Source organism: Homarus americanus, unplaced genomic scaffold (genome assembly GCF_018991925.1).
Source record: "Homarus americanus isolate GMGI-L3 unplaced genomic scaffold, GMGI_Hamer_2.0 scaffold45388, whole genome shotgun sequence".
In the NCBI taxonomy this organism is placed as follows: domain Eukaryota; kingdom Metazoa; phylum Arthropoda; class Malacostraca; order Decapoda; family Nephropidae; genus Homarus; species Homarus americanus.
In genome coordinates, this window is record NW_024747974.1 from 58,613 (window position 1) to 80,413 (window position 21,801).

Consider the following 21,801-nt stretch of genomic DNA (forward strand, 5'->3'; position numbering starts at 1 on the left):
CGTTAAATCCTCTTCTGGAGGTTTGCTGCCTTTGCCGTTCTGGGGTGACGTGAAGTGAGAGCTTGGCTCTAGCAAGCCGATGATCAGTGTCGCAGTGGTACTACACCCATTTTTAAGGAGATTTTAAACAACTTTGCTAAGGGCAGACTAAGCTCATCCTTATATTCCTTTAATACTCTGGCAAATATCTCATTAGGACCAGGTGACTTATTAGGCTTCAGTTAGTCTATTTGCTAACTAACATCGTTACTAGTCACTACTATCTCGCCTAATCTATTTTCTTCACTATCTCTGTATAGAGTCGGTGCCTCGGGTATTATGTTTAAATTTTCGGTGGTGAAAACCTGTTGAAAAATATTTATTCAGATTATTGCTCATTTCTCCGTCGTTATCAGTTAGCTCGCCGGTATCTGACTGTATTTGTCCAATCTTTTCTCGTGTTTTAGTTTGATACATTTGAAAGAATCCCTTGGAGTTTGACTTCGCCTCCCTTGCTATCTTCAGTTCATTATTCCTCTTTGCTTTTCTTATCTCAGTCTTAACCCTACTGGCCAATACCTTATAATAATCTCGGGGGCACAGCAGGAGTCTTGATGGTGAGGAGGCTGTGTACTGGCAGGGGAAGATTTGAGCAAGTTGCTTCCCTGTTCGCCACGAGGGCTAGCCAGCAGCGGTAGCTGAAAGCGAGAGGGAGCAAGCAGTACTTGCACCTTAACACTAACATAATGCTGCCACACTAGACGCATTTCACCATTCAGTGTACGAAAACACACACACACACACACACACACACACACCAAATAACCAGTAGGTTCGTGTGGGGTTGCCTCCACTCCGGTGCTTGGTGGCGCGACTGAGTGAGAGAACAGCTTGGAACAGGCAAGAGGGAAGCCAACACGGGTGCATGAGCCTGAACTGACGGAGGGATATAAGTGAGCTCCACGGCAGAGTTAGGACGGGTGTAGAGAAGTTAAAATAAGAGAAAATATATTTACTGAGATAAGAAAGAAATACACGAAGAGAGATTGTAGTAAGTAGTAATGGTTGTGTTGACTAGTGGCCGGATATTGATCGTTGTGATGACGGCCGGATACCGTAGGCTGTGTTGATTGGTACATCATGGTAATTTTTGAATTGTCCGTGTCAGCCTGGGATGTCCGTGTCAGCCTGGGGTGTCCGTGTCAGCCTGGGATGTCCGTGTCAGCCTGGGGTGTCTGTGTCAGCCAGGATACTCGCGCGGGACAATCTTGGCGGAGATGTGAACGCCATGTCATCGTGTCAGGTTAGTGCCGCCAGGCGTGGCTCACTAGCGTCATGTTTCACAATGGATCGTTCTCACCAGCGATCCCTTTCCATCATCCAATTCCAGCAACAGATACCTTAGATTAACAACAAAAATAACATGAATTACTTAACTGTGTGTTTTTAATTCTCCTTGGTACAGTAATAGAAAGAATTAGATCACATTGTCTCAAACTCCATATATGGAAAAGACGTTACCACAAGCTGAGCGAAATGTATCGGTTTTTGGTCGATAGTTGGCAGTGAGGTGAGGTGTCAATGAGCAGACAATTATGTTAATGTTATGGACTTATTGATTGTGATTTATGACCGGGACGGAGGGAGCGACTGCCCGCCTTTTCTTAACCCCAACATACACCCATTTTTATGTACACCCGCCCGGGGCCTTGAGTTCCTGCAGTCTACTCAAGTGACGGCGCCCAGGGCAGTACTGTGTAACTACTGCTACCCAGATGAGAAACTCGGGTCCTGTGGTGTTATGGTTCATTCTTATATTCATTCTCATTCATTTATAATCACTGTAGCAGCATATAGATGATTTCACATAGCTCTGACCCCTCCCCCCACTTACTGTCCAAGTCTCAAGTGATATGACGAGTGACATTGATTGTATCTCTCTCTCTCTCTCTCTTACACACACACAATCGCTCTCAAGCATATACACTCACTAATGTACTGAAAGTCCCTCCTTGTCAGTCTCGCATTTAGGCTCTGAGTCTCAAACTCACTTCCACACTCCTAATCCAAGACTCACGCTCTCGTAATTTCACGCGGACACTCACTCACTCACAGGTCTTTCACTATCACACCTACAACCGCTTTAACTCACACACTATGTCCACACTTTTAATCAATCAGTTATGTTGTGTCAAACTTTGTCAAGAATGAAATAATGTATATAATGGGGATAGTATACCACAAGGCATAGTCTATTGTATAAGAAAAATGCGTTTATTCACACATTTCTTCTTTAGTGTTTTTTAGGAAGAAATGGCAGAAGGAAAGACCAACGCATCTGACTGGGTTAGGATCATGAGAGCTCAACGATCCCGGACGCTACTGGTGTCTGCCGGAACAATGTCCGGAAGTGGATCAGATTCTGGGCAACAGGCGCTGGTGGTAGAGCGGTACCGCTCTTGCCTCGCAAGCAAGATGTCATGGGTTCGATTCCCGGGCCGGCGGAAGTTGTTTGGACACTCTTCCTAGTCCCCTTGGTCCCTGTTCACCTCGCAGTAAAGTAGGTACCTGCTGTAAATCGAAAGTTGCGAATTCGTATTCAGGGACAAGTTGTTGGAGCTTCCAATAACTTGCTTAGACATAAACCATTGACTCTTCAGGCTTCTACGCCCTTGACTCTTCAGGCTTCTACGCCCTTAACTCATGAGACATAAGGCAAGCATGAACTTAGCATGCTTCCCTGTTGGGTGCTGTAAACGCTTCTGCGCTTCACCTTACAAACGGATGTAGGGGGGGGGGGATGCCAATAAAAAAAAAAATTCTGGGCAACAGGCCGCGCTGCACTCCCAGGCACCAGGACGAGCGCTCCATGAAGACTGTACATGACAGTCCTACGGCCTCCACAGTGCATATAACTGAGGAGTGAGGACCTTCCATTACCTGTCTCCTCTGAGCAGCCAGAAGACGCCAACACGAAAGAAAAACGTCCTTACGGTGGACACATAAGGAAACTAAGAATGGTTTCACGTTTCAGTTTAGTGCAGTGAACGCGGATTACTGGAAGAAAGTACTAGACATGGCTGTAGGATAATACTAAATGTCAGATAGAATGACCAAAACACAGAGGCAAGAGCAGTGAGTGATAGAGTGAGCTTATCATTATGGGCCTGAGTGTGGGCGTACGGCTGGTCAGTTAGCGGCCGCCTCACTAGGACAGTATGTGGACCTCCCCGAGGATGTTTTGTTACCAACTGTTGGTGACATGGCTGTTCCTGCACCTGAAACAGTTATCTTGGTTCAGGACAGAAATTGAGGTGCTAGACTGGCCAAGGAAGGTTTGTGACATAACCTTATAGAGAAACTTTGGGCGGTCATGTGTGGAGTGTGGAAGGTAGACGAGGTAACCGGAGGACAGGAAGGTCTACCTCTGTCTCTACCTGTCCGGGAGAGTTAATGACGTGAGTGGTGCTCGAGGAGGTGGACAGGCCATTATTATACTGTACGGCTCTTAAAGCTAAATTATATACAACTCGTAAAATTAAAATAAAGTCTTGGTTGATATCATTATGTATTTTATGACCAGTGAAATAATTACTCATAAAATATTTACAATAAATAATTATTGTGACACTTCAAATGTTAATACTCGTCAGATCACTACAGAGAAGAGATGATGAACACAATAGGTAGGAAGATATGGTATAGAGAGGAGGGCGAGAGGGAGTAGGGAAGGTGGATAGGAAGGAGAGAGATACGTGTGTTTGGGGATGAGGGAGCAGAGGATACGAACCAGGGAGGGTTGTAAAGGGAGGATGTGAAGGAATGAGGGAGGGAGGGAGGGAGAGGGTAGGTGAGGGGGGAAGGTGGAAGCGAGTGCGAGAGGGAGGGAGAGCGGCGACCCGTTAAGTCAAACGTGGCAATCATGGCGCCTAGAGTTGAGTCCCTCGGTATCGTTTACACTTCAGGCCCTTCACAAAAACAACGACACTCATGTTTTATTTCCTTTTATTGTTCGAGACGACGAGGGAGGCGTGAGTCGCATGGTGGCACACTCGACCCTCGCCACGTATAAAAAAAATAATACTAGAGACGAAATTTTGTACTGAAAAACCCCACCACCAGTAGTAGTCTGATGTGTCTACCTTCACCTACAATGCCTACTTTACCGACAGTACACACCTATCCTACCGACAGTACATGCCTACCTTACCGACAGTACATACCTATCCTACCGACAGTATGTGCCTACCTTACCGACAGTACATGCCTACCTTACCGACAGTATATGCCAACCCTACCGACAGTACATGCCTACCTTACCGACAGTACATACCTTACCGACAGTACATGCCTACCTTACCGACAGGCCAGTACATCGTTGTAATCTTATTAAGTAAACCATTGATCATTGTTCCTCATGTGTGACTTAGTTTCTGATAAACACTTTAGTCTTACATTTGTTTTAGTTTCTTTTACACACAACTCTTGTAAACTTCAGACTGGGGATCTTATTAAAAATTTGGACTGTTAAATTTTGTTGAAAAATTTGTCGCTAGTAAATTTTTTTATGCTGATTCTAAGTATGTTAAGCATGATTGGCCAGTACTTGTGATTCACAGACCTGTAAGTCACAAATTAAGCATTTCCGCAAAACATGAGTTTCACATTTAAAATCCGCACGAAAAACTGTATCTTTAATGCAAGTTTAAAAATTTGGAACGCAGCCCAATTTTTTTATTAAGACCCCAGACCGGTATTATAGTCAATTCATTCATAACTATATACGACAAGTACAGCAGGTCATTCCTTGATGGCTGTCTCTTGGGCCGTATTCAAGAACGTTGAGCTTAGGTTATCTCTACAGGGATTCATTATACCGGTGTCGTGCTCCAGGACTGCCAACAAGCGGCGGTCTTTTCGACTCTTGGTATGCTTATATCTCAGTTAATATTAAATTGCAAAAAAAATGCCACAAAATAAAATAGAATCAAAATTAAATTCTACAGAAGAAGAACCTACAGTATTGTCATCCTACTCTAACGATTACCGAAAACTTAAAAAATTACCCGGTAAACCTGTAAGAGGTGCGCGGGTTAACGGGCAATATAAGGAAACTTATCAATAAAAGAAACTTCTTCCTTTCTAAACAACATCCCAATTATTGAGGAGGATTAAAGTTTCGCCTAGCCTAACCTAACCTAACCAAACAAGAAAACAAAACACGTAAGGAACCAAACCTAACGACTCATACAGTATATCAGTACATGACTTACCATCCCGGCCACACAGCCTCCAGTCTGCCCAGCGGGTGGACCACTTCCTATTCCACTAACTGGTGTAGACCGTCCGTCCTGACAGCCTCAGCACACATCCTGGTGCACGAGAGTAATGGCGATTCATTTAGAATCGTTCATGGCCAAGGAAAAAAAAAAAAAATATATATATATATATATATATATATATATATATATATATATATATATATATATATATATATATATATATATATATATATATATATATATTATTTCCCCAAACAAACTGCACTTAAGGCACACACAAACCGCTCCTAAGCACCAACCAACATGTGGATGTTTAGTTAGGAGAGTTATTGTAAACGAAATCGCTTCCATAAATAATGTAGTTTTTTAAACAACAATGGTGTTCCTACAAATTAGCCAGTTTTCTCTCATTATTAATTTTTTTTATTGTATTCAAACACGTTCTACTATACGAGCTATTAAATGTATGGATAATGAAGGTGTTTATCATAGGGTTTACTTGAAGGCCGCCCTCCACCTTCACATGAATATTCCATAATCATTCCGAATATCCGTAGGCATTCACCACGCCGTGGGCGTTAACTACGCCTTCTGAATACCAACCATAGGCATCGTCTATAGCAGGGGTCACCAAACTATGGCCCGCGGGCCGGATCCCAAGTCCTTCCCCGGCTCGTGGTAGCTCAAAACTACGCTCTGACGTTTCCAGAGCTTTCGTTCTGGCTTGCAAGTATTGAACAGAATGATTATGCGGCCCGCGCTCGTCATTCTTTCAGTTATCCGGCCCACTGTGAAAAAAGTTTGGTGACCCCTGGTCTATAGGGACACCCTACGCTCAACGTTCTTAATATGGACCATTGTTTTGAAGTTCAGTCCATAGTCAGAGTAATTCACACCGTCTACACCGTACTGTGGTTGACATGATAGTCTCATAACACACAGGTTCACATGATAGGTGAAGATGTCCTCCAGTACCCTGGAGGAGAATGAGGGATCAGGAAGACCTCAACTCCTTTCATCTCTTTGTTTTGTGGATCTTTCCTTCCCTTCACTTTTAGACTCCTCTCCTCTGATACACATTCTATCACCCAGATGTATAGTTCTGCCGACACTTCCTTCTCACTTAACAATGTCACAACCTCAGTTTCTATGCCTTCGTGATGTCAACTTCCACGTCTTAGTGTTCTTATCTACGAGTGTGTGTCAGGCCTACAGCTGTCACCTCTCTCTTACCCGATATACGTCCTTCCTTACCCGATATACGTCCTCTCTCTCTTACCCGATATACGTCCTCTCTTACCCGATATACGTCCTCTCTTACCCGATATACGTCCTCTCTTACCCGATATACGTCCCCTCTCTCTTACCCGATATACGTCCTTCCTTACCCGATATACGTCCTCTCTCTCTTACCCGATATACGTCCTCTCTTACCCGATATACGTCCTCTCTTACCCGATATACGTCCTCTCTTACCCGATATACGTCCTCTCTCTCTTACCCGATATACGTCCTCTCTCTCTTACCCGATATACGTCCTCTCTCTCTTACCCGATATACGTCCCTCTTACCCGATATACGTCCTCTCTTACCCGATATACGTCCTCTCTTACCCGATATACGTCTTCACTACATAATGCACACCCACTAAAGTATAGTTTCATCAGTAATTCTCTATGGTAACATTATATGGTATCTTGGTATGAATTTGTGCCTCCAAAATTATGCTCTTGTCACCTTCCCACTCCATGATGCTCAAGACACAGGTTTGTCTATATGTTTACAAAGACAATGTCCCACTCATCCCCATAGGTGGCCCTCTCTTCCTTACTGTAACTATATAAAATCCTTCCCCATAGTGTAGGGTTCTCTAGGGCTCGTCCCAACCTCAGTGTCTCTATAGAGTCATCAGTATCTCCTCTAAACACATAGTATAGTCCAGGATCCCCGCAAACTTTAGATCCTATGATTACGCAACTTTTTAGGCACAGTGGATCTACAAACTTCAGCTCTCCATTGTGTCACATATTTTTCAGGACTCTTCTAAGCCTTTCTCGTGACCTCACTCACTCTCTCCCTTGACAAGATACCTGCACTGTTCTCTACTGACCTCACAGTTCATCTAAAACTTCCCAAACCTGCTCTGCGGTCACAGACTCTCTGGGTTTTCATTCCTTTCCGCCCCAACTTTACAGCCGTCCTCACTGCTACAGATTTCCTTACATGGCTACAGAATGTGTCCCTAGCTTCCCTAGACGTGCCATAAGAGGTGGTTGTGAGGGAGAGAGCCGCCGGGCCAGCGTGAGCATTACCATCAATCACATGTACAATTAGAACACTTGAGCATCTGCCGGCTACCTCGCCCCTGGCCGGGGACACTGAGGCGCGCTCTGTGCTGCACCGTAAACTCACGAGCCTCTCTGTTTGACTTGCAACCCGACCCCCTGCATCTTCAACTTACCCAGCAGGGGGCCCTGTAGCGCCTGTGGGGGGAGGGGGAGGGGAGAGGGCCGTACTGATAATGGGGGGGAGGGTAGGGGTAGAGAGGGCTGGCAGAGGGGAGGGAGGGATGGTCACGGGACAAGGCGGGTCCAGCACACGCTCCTCCCGTCCCCCTACTGTGTCCACCCTGCTGAGGGTTGTGTAGTGGCGAACTGTGTAGAGGTTGTGTAGTGGTGAACTGTGTAGAGGTTGTGTAGTGGTGAACTGTGTAGAGGTTGTGTAGTGGTGAACTGTGTAAGGGGTTGTGTAGTGGTGAACTGTGTAGAGCAGGGGTTCTCAACCGGGGGAAAATTTCTCCCCCTCAGGTTTTCAGGGGGGGGGAAAACTGATACTAATATGGAAAAAATAAAGGATTTTCAGTATTATATGCATATTATTTGGAATGCACTTTTTGAAGCAGACAATCTTGGAAAGGAGCGGGGAATGACATTCTGACATATTCTGAAAGGGGTGTATGGTGAGCAAACTGTGTTGAGAACCACTGGTGTATGAGGGGGCAAACACGAACCTGTGAACTGTGTAGAGGGTTGTGTAGTGGTGAACTGTGTAGGGTGTGTAGTGTGTGTGTGGACTGTGTGTAGTGGTGAACTGTGTAGAGGGTTGTGTAGTGGTGAACTGTGTAGAGGGTTGTGTAGTGGTGAACTGTGTAGAGGGTTGTAGGTGAACTGTGTAGAGGTTGTGTAGTGGTGAACTGTAGAGGTTGGGTAGGTGAACTGTGTAGGAGGGCTGTAGTGTGGAACTGTGTGAGAGGTTGTGTAGTGGGGAATCAGTAGAGGGTTGTGTAGTGTGTGAACTGTGTAGAGGGTTGTGTAGTGGTGAACTGTGTAGAGGTTGTGTAGTGGTGAACTGTGTAGAGGTTGTGTAGTGGTGAACTGTGTAGAGGTTGTGTAGTGGTGAACTGTGTAGAGGGTTGTGTAGTGGTGAACTGTGTAGAGGGTTGTGTAGTGGTGAACTGCGCATGTACTGTATCTGACCTGGTCCGTTGTTTGAAGTACACCGTGGCTGCACCGCTCCCTGTGGCTGCACCGCTGCCTGTGGTAACATCTCCCCTGTGGCCACATTACCATCCGCTTTCCTCGTCAGGAGCGTCAATATAGTGGCGGCGACAGACGGAGGTCATACGTCACTAGATGCCGCGCCAATCAGCCTCGCACCATAAATATCCCTCACGTTAACTACAACACCTATTTTTCAGTACATGGAGGCACTTATGACCCACTTGGTGATCTGTCAACACGTGCTTGGGTGGCATTCGTTAAGAACGCCTGCAGCAGCACCACACGGCCGGGAAGAACAGCTGCAGCCTCTCAGCACCACACAACCTCTCGCGCCAAGAGACTCTCACAACCACCACTAAGGAAGACACTCAGGTTAATAGATACACCCCGAAGGAACACTTACACGAAGAGAGACACTATGAATGACGCGCTGAGGCCAAGTGAGACACACACCAGACTAAGAGATCATCACACAGGTGGAATCATCGTTCACCTGGGCGCGTCTGTCTGTTGTGTCCTGACAAACAACAGCAACAGAGAGAGGTGTTAAAGTTTATGTATGAACACTGCATTTATGTACAACTAGGACATACGCACACTTACACACACAAGCACCCCTGACACACACACAGATACACACAAACACCAGGAGTGTGTTAATGGTGTGTCCAGGAGTGTGTTAATGGTGTGTCCAGGAGTGTGTTAGTGGTGTGTCCAGGAGTGTGTTAATGGTGTGTCCAGGAGTGTGTTAGTGGTGTGTCCAGGAGTGTGTTAATGGTGTGTCCAGGAGTGTGTTAATGGTGTGTCCAGGAGTGTGTTAGTGGTGTGTCCAGGAGTGTGTTAGTGGTGTGTCCAGGAGTGTGTTAATGTGTGTGTCCAGGAGGTGTTAATGGTGTGTCCAGGAGTATGTTAAGTGTGTGTGTCCAGGAGTGTGTTAATGTGTCAGTGGTGTCCAGGAGTGTGTTAATGGTGTGTCCAGGAGTGTGTTAATGGTGTGTCCAAGAGGTGTGTGTGTCCAGGAGTGTGTTAGTGTGTGTCCAGGAGTGTGTTAGTGGTGTGTCCAGGAGTGTGTTAATGGTGTGTCCAGGAGTGTGTTAATGGTGTGTCCAGGAGTGTGTTAGTGGTGTGTCCAGGAGTGTGTTAATGGGTGTCCAGGAGTGTGTTAATGGTGTGTCCAGGAGTGTGTTAATGGTGTGTCCAGGAGTGTGTTAATGGTGTGTCCAGGAGTATGTTAATGGTGTGTCCAGGAGTGTGTTAGTGGTGTGTCCAGGAGTGTGTTAGTAACAGAAACAGCAGTGTCTACCGCCACTTATTGCTTGTCTGGTTTATTTTGCATATACCTGGGAGTGACTAGTTTATTGTGCACCCCCATAGTTTATCCCTTAGTGCAGTGAGACGAGTAAAAATATATATAATATTTGTATGTTAATCTGACAGTGTGTTGCGCACGTCATAGTGTGTTGTGCTCGTCATAGTGTGTTGTGCTCGTCATAGTGTGTTGCGCGAGTCATAGTGTGTTGCGCGCGTCATAGTGTGTTGTGCTCGTCATAGTGTGTTGTGCTCGTCATAGTGTGTTGCGCGCGTCATAGTGTGTTGCGCGCGTCATAGTGTGTTGCGCGGGTCATAATGTGTTGTGTGAGTCAATGAGGCGGCTCCACATCCCCCCCCTTATAAGATAACTGTTTACACGACGTTGATGACGATGCGCCTTTTAGCCCTCACCATAAATTACCAGATTGGCTACGATGAATTTCTCTAGTGTTTGTTTAGCCTTCCAGGGCCGTTTGATGGCCAGGACTCATAGCCAGCCCTTGTTCCTGAGTCTGGCTTATTGCAGGATATTGGCCAACACCCACCACCGCCCACACAACGCCCGCTGGCTGCCTCACCCACACACATTTCAGCACGCCGCGATATTACCCCGAAGAACGTTTGGGTGACTTGTTTTGTACTATTAAGGCCAGATGATTTCATTCAACACAGAGGAGAGCCCCGTACTCAAGAGGTTAAACAGACTAATAACCATTTTGTTCTGTTACAATTTCAAAACAAATGATTGTTATTCTATTTTGTTTTGTAAAGTATAATTTCCGGTTCACTGATGGCTATCTCACTGATGGTACAGAGGAAGATCAGTGGTTCACAAGATGGTACACCCCCCCCAAAAAAAAAAGTGTATTCTGCCAGTCCTCTCTTCCATTCATGAACCCTGAGACTCATGAACCTGTGAATCCGAGACACGAACTTTAACTGTATATCCTTCATATCCTGATTATTTTATTATTGTGGTGAGGGAAAGACTGTATTAGGAAGAATAAAATTGAGACCAACACTAGGACAAGCGAGTGATGATCGAGAAAAGAAATAAGAACCATTATAGTATTTCTCACTCTCTTTTACTTCTCCAGTCACGGTCAAAAGTCCTGTCGCTCCTCCTGCTGCTCCACTGTTCGGGTACGTGGAGCAATAGGGGACGCGACAGTACAATACTTTTGACCGTGAGTATACTCGACCCAGGTAGACACATACCTTGGTGAAAGAGTCTATTAAACTTAAGAAATAATTAATGTTGTATAGATGAAACACGAAACACGAGTGTAAGAATAATTGAACAACTTTCAAATTCATCCTGGTAAGACAAAGTTACTTATAAATATACTTATAACTTCAAATCAATGCAGGGAACACTTATGGAACATTATATGTCGTCTTATCCTCACAATAACAAAGTTCATTCACGCCTGTGCTCTCCACCTCCCCGATACTAGCGTTCATTATATATCAACAGCTATATATCAACAGCATTTGTTCTACATGGAAAAAACATCATTCACACTCTCCAAGTTCCAGCCTAAACTAACGAATCAAAATGTGTTAAAACCCTGTAAGCTCTTTGATCATTCACTAGACGCAAGTTATGATGGTCACTAGTGGCCCCATCTATAAAATTTTCAGGATATTCTATTAGTGGAGATAGTCTTATAGTGGAGATAGTCTATCAGTGAAGATAGTAAAAATATAAATTCACCTCCGCTTTCCTTCTTTCACTTGTACACTTAACAGGCTGGAGTGCCTCAAGGCCATTGGTTATATTGCACATAAGTCAAGGGGATACAAAGAGGAAGGCTAGCAAAGTTATATTTTTAACCAAGTTGTTATCGGCAGAATATCGGAATGTTATCGTGGTGATGGCTCAAGTTACGGTAAGTATCGTCCCAGTGGTAAACATTGAGATATCGTAACGGTTATCTTGTGCTTTATTTGATTCACTTTTAATATTGTTAAGACACAAACTCTTGATAACTGTTCACACTTCATACACCTGCCAGTAAAGTAATTAAGTCTTCCACCAACCAGAGTTGTCATTAGGCAGAAACAAAAGACGCTGTAATGTTTTCTGATGTTACTACGAGTCTTTGTTTGTCCTTCCGTAGAATTTGTTTTACTGTGTAGTGCTGTGTTCTGTTGTGGTGTGCTGTGATGTGTAGTGCTGTGCTTTACTTTGCTGTGTTGTGCTGTACTGTACTGTGTTGTGCTGTACTTTGCTGTATTGTTCTGTGCTGTACTTTGCTGTGCAGTACTGTGCTGTGCTGTACTTTTCTGTGCAGTGCTGTGCTGTGTTGTGTTGTGCTGTACTTTGCTGTGTTGTGCTGTACTGTACTGTGTTGTGCTGTACTTTGCTGTATTGTTCTGTGCTGTACTTTGCTGTGCAGTATGTGCTGTACTTTGCTGTGCTGTGTAGTGCTGTGTTCTGTTGTGTTGTGCTGTGCCTGCTGTCAAGTGCTGTGCTGTGTTTGCCTGTACTGCTGTGCAGCTGTGCTGTGTGTGCAGTGCTGTGCTGTGTTGTGTTGTGCTGTACTTTGCTGTGTTGTGCTGTACTGTACTGTGTTGTGCTGTACTTTGCTGTATTGTTCTGTGCTGTACTTTGCTGTGCAGTACTGTGCTGTGCTGTACTTTTCTGTGCAGTGCTGTGCTGTGTTGTGTTGTGCTGTACTTTGCTGTACTGTGCTGTACTGTGCTGTACTTTGCTGTGCAGTACTGTGCTGTGTTGTGCTGTGCATTTTGTTGTACTCTCTTGCTGTGCTGTGCTGGGGTACTGTGTTGTACTTTTTGCTGTGCAGTACTGTGCTGTGTTGTGCAGTACTCTGCTGTATTATTGTGCTGTACTGTACTGTGTTGTGCTGTACTTTGCTGTATTGTTCTGTGCTGTACTTTGCTGTGCAGTACTGTGCTGTGCTGTACTTTTGCTGCAGTAGTACTTGCTGCCTTTTGCTGTGCTGGTGCTGTGTTGTGCTGTGTTGTGTTGTGCTGTGGTTGTGCTGGGTAATTGTGTTGTGCTGTACTTTGCTGTGCAGTACTTTGCTTACTTTACTGTGCTGTGCTGTGTTGTGCTGTACTGTGTTGTGCTGTACTTTGTTGTGCAGTACTGTGCTGTGTTGTGCTACAGGACGACCACTAAATATATTTGAGGTAGCCAGAAGGCTTTTATTGTTCCCCGTCTATACCTATAATTCCATCTTCTTTGTTATAGAATTATATTTATGAGAGACAGAGAGAGAGACAGACAGAGACAATACGACGGGTTACAACAACAGATTTCAATAATAACATACACCACTGCCTCAAGAGTCTCGTAAATTCCCAAAAGCTTATTACTTCACGCTCGACTTACGGATCAGTTCTAAACATTTGGCGTAATCTTAATTGCTTAATCAGGTGGGCGAGAGTTAAATGTTGACTCAGTTAAGGGGTGAATGGTGGTGGTGATAATGGAGGGTGTTGTTGGTGGTGGTGATAATGGAGGGTGTTGTGGGAGGAGGAGAGGGGTGTGTGTTTACCGTGCCGCCTCCCACACCCATGAATCATACACCCAAGGGCCTTCATGACAGTGCCCGTGGGTGGTCATCGCTGTGTGTGTGTGTGTGTGTGATGGAGGGCTGATCGCTCACTCCCTCGTACTGCATCATAAACTATGCCTCTCATACGCACGCACACACTCACGTATCCTGCGCACACACACACACACACACACACACACACACACACACACACCTTCCTATAATAACGTCATGTCTCACCACAATTCATGTCTTATTATATCTCGTCCGGTTATTCTATTATCTGTCTATTTATTTATTCTATCTTTTATTGATGACAATAATTTCTCTACCACTTATAACAATAATAATAATAATAATAATAATAATAATAATAACAATAATAATAATAATAATAATAATAATAATAATAATAATAATAATAATAACAATAATAATAATAATAATAATAACAATAATAATAATAATAGCACAATAATAATAATAATAATAATAATAATAATAATAATACAATAATAATAATAATAATAATAATAATAATAATAATAATAATAATAATGCATTAATAGTAATAATAATAATAATAATAATAATAACAATAATAATATCAATAATAATAATAATAACAATAATAACAATAATAATAATAATAATAATAATAATAATAATAATAATAATGATAATAATAATGATAATAATAATAATAATAATAATAATAACAATAATAATAATAATAATAATAATAACAATAATAATAACAATAATAATAATAACAATAATAATAATAATAATAACATTAATAATAATAATAATAACAATAACAATAACAATAACAATAACAATAACAACAATAACAATAACAATAACAATAACAATAACAATAACAACAATAATAATAATAATAATAATAATAATAATAATAATAATAATAATAGTAATAATAATAATAATAATAATAATAATAATAATAATAATAATAATAATAATTATAATAATAATAAAAATAAATTAGTTATATAATTAATTACTGTATTATTTGCTTAAAAAAGACGACACACTTTATAATAATCAATTTATAAGTAAAGGCTGTACTATATATAACACATCCCTTTAACCTTGACAAAAGCTGATATTTTAAAGTTTTTGTTACTCTCTGTAACTCTTTTGAGGCTGTGTTCAATGCCGAGTTATGATTGTCTGGAAGCATGGTACACCCTTACTGAGTTATGATTGGCTGGAAGCCCTGAGACGCCCTGAGTCGCCCCCAAAGTAAGAGTACCTAAATTCGTCTGAAATGTTACTCAAGTAAAAATACAAGTACCTACACTACAGCGAAGACAAGTTGTGTACAAATAACTTAACCAAACAGTCGGTGGAGTTGGGTAAGGCAGTGACTGTACTTTGTTACTGTCACCCACTGACTGTTACAGACTGCCGTACACTATGTCTGAAAAAGGCATATAAAATGTTCAGTGAAACCTCTATTTAACGGACTAAATGCAGAGGGAAATCCGTTATATCGAGTGTTCTTTAGATATGACACCTCCATCTAACGAACTACCTATATAGAAATAACAGTCCGTTATATCGAGGGTCCGCTAGATATGAAACCCCCCTACCTAACGGATTGTATGGATAGAGAAGTCCGTTATATGGAGGTTTCAGTGTATGGAGAGGAGCCCAACACAGTGACCGCTGCACACACTTAGCTGGTGTGTTGAAGGTGGTGTGCCTCGGTGATGATGAACGGACTGAAATTTAATCTCACACAAGCATTACTGGGCAATAAACTTATCCTCGTGGAACAAGAAACTAATACAAGATGATAAAATATACCGTTAACTTTGATAACTAAACCTGCAGTTGAAGACGAGTAGCAAACAGTGACCTAACACTGTACCTCTCCCGTCAACAGATAACATTTCCTAGCCTTGTGAATTTCCCGCCACTTTCATTTGATGTTTACATTTGGAGCTGTTCATGCACTTCTGTTTGTTGTCATTTGGCGTCTGAACCAGGATTCTGATGCTGACTTCTCTTACCGATGTAATTCTTCCATCAAATGGTAAAACAAGAAGCTTTATGATGAAACACGTTAACAGAGTGGCGAGACACCCTCAAGTTGACGTAAAGGATTTAAGTGGAAGATCTGGGAATACCAAGTTTAACAACAATGTTTGTTCTCTTCCAGTAACGTAACTACACACGACTTTCACGTGTCACAATAGTAACTTATAAGTAATCACAGTAAGTATAAGACACTCCGTCAACTTCAGAACTGAACAATTAATTGAAAAGTATGTCGTACATCAGGTAAGTTTAGTGCGGGCCACCACCAGGGCTCCTTCACCACAGGTCATCAACTGGTGACAGGTGTTGGTCGTCCATTCTGGGGTGACCACGTGAGCCCGACACCCGGGTCTGAGGGATGCTGTTGTTCACACCACCATCCTCTCCCTCACTCATCAAGTGGACGAGAATACGTCGGAAAAAGTCAGGTTGCAACAGGATCTAAACACTTCGTTAGTGGCAGTCAAGAGTCGTTAACCAGGAGGTTGAGGCATCAGCTGGCGGCGTCTTCACATGACAAGTGATCCCTGGAGTGGTCCACACACCTCCCACTGTCCTCGCTCGCTACCCTCACCCATTGAGTCTTCAAGACGCTCATGTGTGGATCAATCAAGTGAGGACAGACACTCGCTCGTGACCGACATGCGAGACGCCATCAAGGAAATGAATGATTGACTTTCTGGATGTACTCGCTTATGGCGCTGAAAGATTAAGAAATTTATAACAACTTCTTTAAATTTAGGATGAAGTGTTTCCGCAGCTTGAACAGTTAATTATGTTTGACTGACATCTTGATGGCCAAGGAAGCACAAGCGGACGTGGCGTGGCCGTGTGTGTCTCGTTGTTAATGAATGAACGGAGAGTTTGTCACAGTGCCGTCAAGTACACACGGCAGACATACCACCACTCATAATCTGTTTGTTACGATCTGCAAATTAGTCATCTCTACTATTTATTTTGTTACTTATTTCAGTAACTTCTTTATTATATAGACAGTTGTCCAAGTAACCTTAATAGGTGTTGATACTGTACAGGCCAGGGTACTTTGTTCTAACACCAGACGATCTTATTCACCCAAGAGAAACTCTGCCCTACAACGGGGTAAGTAAACCATAAATATGTAATATAGTGTCTACAGGAGCGGATCTATGGGGGGGGGGGGCAATGACCAACCTAAGACATTAAGAGGGAGGGCCAAACTATCCTTCGTCTCCTTCCAAACCACCGGAACTTTTTCCCTGAGAGCCGAGTTAGTTACTGTTCAGGTCCTACATCACCGTGGCCACAAAACTTTCCCGCACACCAACAGTCTTGGTTTCTCGACTTGTGTCATTTAAATAAAAGATTCAGCTACTGCCAGGGTCGGTGTCGTTACACAGGTAGCACCTCGTACAACGTACTTTGTTTTCTTTGGACATTTTAGTGCAGAAATATCCGACCTTGTACAAAATTTGAAGTGAAGTCGAGACTAGATGCACGACACTGCAGAATAAACCTTCGAGTGTGGTACTACTGGTATACACTATCCTCGAGTAGTGAGGATGGTGAGCTACACACACTCGGGTAGCGACAACAGCCATTGTGCGTTATTGGTGTTTGCGGTAGACAGATAGTGGTGGTGTTTACAGTCTGTTTACGAGTGAGCATAAGAGGAAGAGTCAACAGATACCCACAGATTACTTGAGGGCAGAGCCACACTATATAAGATCCCAGTGTGTATTATTCTGCCTCCAGCCTCGGCATTACTGTACGGTACGGTACTGTACTGTACGGTACTGTACTGTACTGTACCGTTTCTCCAAATTGTATTCCAGTTACAAATTACAATGAACTCGTTGATAAACATAATTAATTGTGTTATTCAGAGGACGCCTGTATGAACCCCCGCCCTGCCTGGCTCCCCGCTACAGATTTGCACCATCAGGAAAAACCTAAATTGTCTCACAACAACACTAAGGAACCCGCGTTCAGTGAGGGAAGGAAGGTGAGAGGGAGGCATCAGTGAGGGAGGAGAGGTGAGAGGCATTATTGAGGAGGAAAGGTGAGAGGGAGGCATCAGTGAGGGAGGAGAGGTGAGAGGGAGGCATCAGTGAGGGAGGAGAGGTGAGAGGGAGGCATCAGTGAGGGAGGAGAGGTGAGAGGAGGCATCAGTGAGGGAGGAGAGGTGAGAGGGAGGCATTATTGAGGGAGGAAAGGTGAGAGGGAGGCATCATTGAGGGGAGGAGAAGCATCAGTGAGGGGAGGAGAGAGGGGAGGAGAGGCATCATCGAGGGGAGGAGAGAGGAGACGAGAGACATTAGTGAGGGCAGGAGAGAGGGGAGGAGAGGCATCATCGAGGGGAGGAGAGAGGAGACGAGAGACATTAGTGAGGGCAGGAGAGAGGGGAGGAGAGGCATCATCGAGGGGAGGAGAGAGGGGAGCAACATAATTAGTGGACCGATCTATGATAAACAAACATGAAGATAACAGAGTGATGGCTGGTGTCCTCCGCTGGCCACTTCTGGGGGTTGGCCACTCTTGGGGGTTGGCCTCTTCTGGGGGTTGGCCACTCTTGGGGGTTGGCCTCTTCTGGGGGTTGGCCACTCTTGGGCACATTACTTCATGAGAGGTTGGCCACCATAGGGTTGGCCACCTTGGGGTTGGGCGTCATTAAGACTTTTGTAAGGCAGCGGACCATAGCTATTTTATTATGGCGAGAGCGACTAAGGTTAGAAGCCGAGAGAAACCTCTCTACAGGGTAATGGTAGGGGGTAGTAGTAGTGGTAATGGTAGGTGGTAGTAGTAGTGGTAATGGTAGGGGGGTAGTAGTAGTGGTAATGGTAGGGGGTAGTAGTAGTGGTAATGGTAGGGGGGTAGTAGTAGTGGTAATGGTAGGGGGTAGTAGTAGTGGTAATGGTAGGTGGTGGTAGTGGAGTCAGCTGCTTCACTACACTATCTTGATCCCACTGGCTCAACACGAGATGGTCATCAGTTAACTGTTTTGATTGGGTCCTCTTACAGGTGAGGTGGGGCCGGGGTGCAACACTAGGTCGTGTAAACAAACGCTCACGTGTCAGCCACTAATCCTATGGTCGTCTCATCTTAATGGCTGTTTGCTGACTTGACAACACAAGTAATTGGCTCACTAAAGTTAATATCTGAGTAAAGTTACACGGAAATGAACATGTCTAGACGCATTTTTGTATTTCTAACATGAAGGTAACACGTTAGACAGAGGAGTTATGAGAGTGTGTGATGCTGAACACTGATGACATGTCCCTGGGTCACAACAGCTGGGGGTCATAGCTTGTCTGTCTCCTCCACACATCTGTACTGTCTCAGGTTAACCATCATTTGGCTGTATGTATGTATGTATGTATGTATGTATGTATGTATGTATGTATGTATGTATGTACAGTATAGATTTTGAAGGTTTGTCATTGTAGATTAGGTTAAATTAGATTAGGTTAAGTAAGGTTACGTTTGGTAAAGCTATACAAGGTTAGATTAGGTTAGCTTTAGTTAAGTTAAGGTAGGTTAGGTTAGGTTAGGTTAGGTTAGGTTAGGTTAGGTTAGGTTAAATAAGGTTAGGTTAAGTTAGGCAAAGGTTTTTTCTAGGTTAGATTAGCTTTAGTTAAGTTAGGTTAAGTCAGCTTAGGCTAGGTTAGATTAGGTAAAATAAGTGTAGGTTATGTTAGATTAGGTTACATAAGGTTAGGTCAGATTAGGTTAGGTTAAGTTAAGTTAAGTTAGGTTACGTAAAGGTACACTGTAGAAGGTAAGACTGATACACAGTCACCTGCCTGGTTGGATACATTATAGTGAACACAACAGTGGTGTTTCTTCATTCTCAGATGAGTGTTTTCCTCGTGCTGCCACTGACGAGTTCCTGTCTAGAGTATTGTCACTTGGAGTGTTCAGAGTTTATAGACGTTTAACTCCTGTCTGTCAGTTTCATTAGACGAGAGGTGTTGAAGATATGTACAGTGCGCGCCCGGGCTCATGTGTGTGTGTGTGTGTGTGTGTGTGTGTGTGTGTGTGTGTGTGTCCTGGTGAGTCGACACGGGCACCAAGAGCGGAAATAAGAGGCACTAACACCATCACTCCATCACGCCCAATCAGGCACGACGGCTGGGAAAAAAAAAATGCCCGCTAACATTTACAACTGTTTTGGCGAGCATTTTGAAACAGATTTACGCGCCAACATGACAGTCGCCATTTTGTCAAACCAACACCCCGGAAAGCTGGCCCGCGCGTCACTACAGGGCTTCTCTTGTGGGGCCCGTCACGCTGGCGGCCCTGGGAGAGAAGGGAGGAGGGGGAGGAAGAAAGAGGAGCTAGGAGAGGAGGGTAGGGAGATGAACTGGGAGAGTAGGGGAGAGGAAGAGATTAATAAGGAAAGGGGAACTGCCAGGAAAAAAGAGAGAGAGAGAGAGAGAGAGAGAGAGAGAGAGAGAGAGAGAGAGAGAGGTGTGTGTGTGTGTGTGTGTGTTTGTGAGTGTGTGAGAAACAGCACTACAATTCATTGCTCAACCGAAACACTGATGTGGATGTCCTGACTACCAAGCACCCAGAGCTGACCCACCTCAGCTATTCTCCATCCCTGGATGAGGGAGCTGCTGCCGTCAAACGGATGAAAAATAACAAAACCTCAGGGCCTGATGGAATCCCTGCCGAGGTGTATAAAGCAGGAGGACCTCTGCTCACCAGCCGTCTCCACTCTCCTGGAGAATATGTGGGAAAAGGAGGAAATCCCCCAAGCTCTTAAAAACGCCTCCATTGTCAATATTTATAAGAACAAGGGAGACCTGTCAGACTGTGACAACTACCACGGGATCTCGCTGCTGTCCATAGCTGGCAAGCTTATCGCCGGAGTCCTAAACAAACTTCTTCCTGAGGCAGAAAACTTCCTCCCAGAATCTCAATGTGGCTTTAGACCATCACGTGGCACCACTGACATGATCTTTGCTGTCCGCCAGATACAGGAAAAGTGCAGAGAACAGCGTCGTGACCTGTACATGGCTTTCATCGTCTTAACCAAGGCCTTCGACTCGGTCAACAGGGAAGCCCTCTGGTGGACCATCAACCGTTTTGGCTGCCCACCGAAATTCAGTGCCATCATGAGGCAACTCCACAATGGCATGAACGGCAGTGTCACCTAGATGACATCCTTGATAACTCATATCATTTTATCGTAGCTGGATGATCGTCATACTCGATTCCGAGTGACAGCAAAGTAGCAAAGTAGTAGTTGTAGTATGTTAATGAGTAAAAAAAAAAAAAGTTAAATATATATCTTCAGAGGCCTCTGAAGATGTCTTGAATAAGGCGAAACTAAAGGTGTCCGTTGTTTCCCTTTTCCGAGTGATTTTATCAGATTTATCTTATCCACGTTTTCATTGTGGATCCACATGAAATATATATATATATATATATATATATATATATATATATATATATATATATATATATATATATATATATATAACGAAGAGGAGAACCAGGGAAAACACAAACGGCTTGACTAAGTTAGGTTTCTTTAATCACTAACGTTTCGGAAAAATCATTTTCCATCATCAGAGCCTAGAAAACAAAAAGTTTTTGAAAAGTTTTAAAAATACAGGTGATATACAATAAAAACATAACATTATACGAAAATTTACCTTCCATCAAATTTAAAGAAAGAGCACTCCAATTTAAAACGGACAAAAATGACGAGACCCCTACGTACAAAGCTAATGTCAGGAATAAAAATGTGAAATAAAAATATACAGGGGGTATTACCTTAATTTATACGAGCCTTAGTGATTAAAGAAACCCAACTTAGTCAAGATGTTTGTGTTTTTCTGGTTCTCCTCTTCGTTATGAAACTGCGCTTTCCACGTAACAAGTCCATTGCTGAAGTTATATATATATATATATATATATATATATATATATATATATATATATATATATATATATATATATATATATATATATATATAAAATCATGGTGAGTGAGTGACGGTATAGCGTAACTTGCTGGTTGTCGTCACTCGCCCAGGCATCAGTGTCGGGCTGGTTACTCTCGCCGACAAAAACATAATTCGTATATAACGCCACAACAACCCGTCGACAAAAGCATCTGTCGGACCAAAACGATCCGAAAAA